Source organism: Stegastes partitus, unplaced genomic scaffold (assembly GCF_000690725.1).
Source record: "Stegastes partitus isolate 25-593 unplaced genomic scaffold, Stegastes_partitus-1.0.2 Scaffold181, whole genome shotgun sequence".
Lineage (NCBI taxonomy): Eukaryota > Metazoa > Chordata > Actinopteri > Pomacentridae > Stegastes > Stegastes partitus.
The window spans coordinates 75,755-78,146 of NW_007577912.1; positions in this window are offsets into that span (position 1 = coordinate 75,755).

A 2,392-nucleotide genomic window follows, 5' to 3' on the forward strand; every position below is an offset into this window, starting at 1 on the left:
TTAGTATTTGTTACAGAAATGATTGAAAACACCCTGTGCTTAAATCTGAAACTGGCATCAGCAGTGTATTTTAGAGAAATGTCTCTCCATTTGGCCATAACTCAGACACAGCTGCTGCAGCCTGTTAACTCCTAAAAAAAAAGACAGAGAGATTTAAAAATGGAAGAACACAAGCAATGTGTAGTATAAGGAAGCGTCTGAAATTGTGTTCTCATCTTTGTTTTGCGCTGATGGTGAGATAGACAGACAGAATACGAATCACGGCTAATTTCCCTTTTCCACGCAAGCCCATGTGCACTCACTCACTCACACCAGAAAAAAAAACTACCGCAGTATCTGCACTGGGTGATAATTCTATCCGAGTGCAGCTTCCTAGTTTCGCATTCCTCTCAGTTTCCCCTTTTGTTGTCTCCTCATCACTCTACATCGCGCACACACACACACACAGTCGATGTACTTTGTACATTTCCCAGACGAATCTATCTCTGATCTATTCTCACAGAGGAAGCTTGCATGTGAATTTCTAAAAATGAGCTCGCAGCAGCTGGATGAAAACCTCGTATCTCCACGCAGTCTGTGCGGTGGCCTCATTTTTCTGATGCTGATGAGCTGTTGACATTTCAGTGTGGACCGAGTTCTGTTGGGCAGGGGAGTCATTAACGAGATCCAACTCGTGTGTGTGTGCGGCGTGTGTTCTAAACTTGTGTGAGTGCGTGCGCAAGGTCAGGTTCATTCTAATTGCCTTCAGCATTCGGAAATGCAGATGATTGGTGATACGGTGACACTTACGGAGCACACGGAGGGGGTAACCATGGTAACTGTGTGTGTGTGTGTGTGTGTCCTGGATACATGTACAGGTGTGCAGAAGTTTGCCTGCCAACTACTTGTTTGTTACTATGAGATGCACTCGTAAATGACATATTAATCAAATAACGTGTGATAATTATCCACATCCTTATGCATTTTTAATTACTTTACATAGAGACTGTCCAGTGAACGCTTGTCTCATCAGCAGTTGTCAAATGCAAAAAAAAAAAACATCTGTTTGAAACAACATTTAGACTAGTGATGAGGTATAATATCATTACATTGTTTTATAACCACTTTTATATTTCTGTAGAACTTGCTTTAATGAAACGATACTGCAAACTGTTTTTATGACAATGACTGCAGAGCAAACGAGCTACAAGCCAAATTAAACAGTAAGTACAGGTACAGTGTGACTATGGCAGGGGTCACTCATAGAGCCATTTGGATCAGTTTTCCATGGAAAAGAAAACACCAGGAGCCACCAAACCCTTTTGACATCTAAAATGAAGATAACACTGTATATATCGTTTTTACCTTTATGCTATGTATAAAAAAAACTATAGTCTGTTGCATTTATGGAAACAATGAACTGCTACAGAGAAAACAAAATGTTATCTCTGTATGCAACAAGAACATTTTGAACTCCAAAAAGGTTCAAGGTTGAAGGTTATTTTCAAATAAAATACTCAATGTCTATTTGAGTTCTCCTGCCGATCTTAAATTATCCACCTGCAGCAAATTAAAAATGATGTCTGGGTGGCCCACTGACTGCAGCTGGGACTGCTGACCAGACTCCTGACCGGCTGTGGGCGCTTTGGGATGAGGAGAAGCTCACGGCAGCGCCGCTGCTCACGGAGGACAGTAACTACAGAACGATATGTGTTTTCACGTCAGTCTCCAAAACACCAGATAAGTCTCCAGTAACATCAGAAAGAGTCGCTGGATTTGTCGCTAGTCGCTTTTGACAAAAAAAAAAAGTCGCCAAGAGGTTTTGGAAAGTCGTCAGATTTCGCGAGAAAGTCACGACGTTAGCAACAGTGCGCATGCCGGCGGGGTTGTCACACATCAGCAGTTGTGACGCACGTTTTGAGTGCCAGAAAAAAAATTATTTTAATGTTACAAGTTCACAAAAATCTTCAAATTTAGAAATACATTTTAAAAATTAACGAACTAAAACAAATTACATTTAAATTAAAATACTCATTATTTACTTTCCAAAGCCACAAGGAGTCGCGGGTTGCCGTCCCCTGTTCCAGCCTTTTGAAGGGATACAGCATCTTTGAAAAAGTGACCTTTGACCTGAGCTGATTTTGTACTTATTGATCCTGAAATCTGATCATTGTGAGGAGAGGCCATTCCTAGCTCACCTACAAAATGTAAACTTTTCAGACCTCAGGACTCGAGTTAGAATCCGTTCACAGGCAGATGGGACCCATTAGTCTGATAGTTGACCCTCATCAGTGTTTTAATATGTGGACCTTAGTAGACAATAAATGTGATAGAACAGTGAAAGATTAAAAAAAACTGAGATTAAAGAAATCTACCATCAAATACAGCTACAATTACTACTATTAGTTGGAGT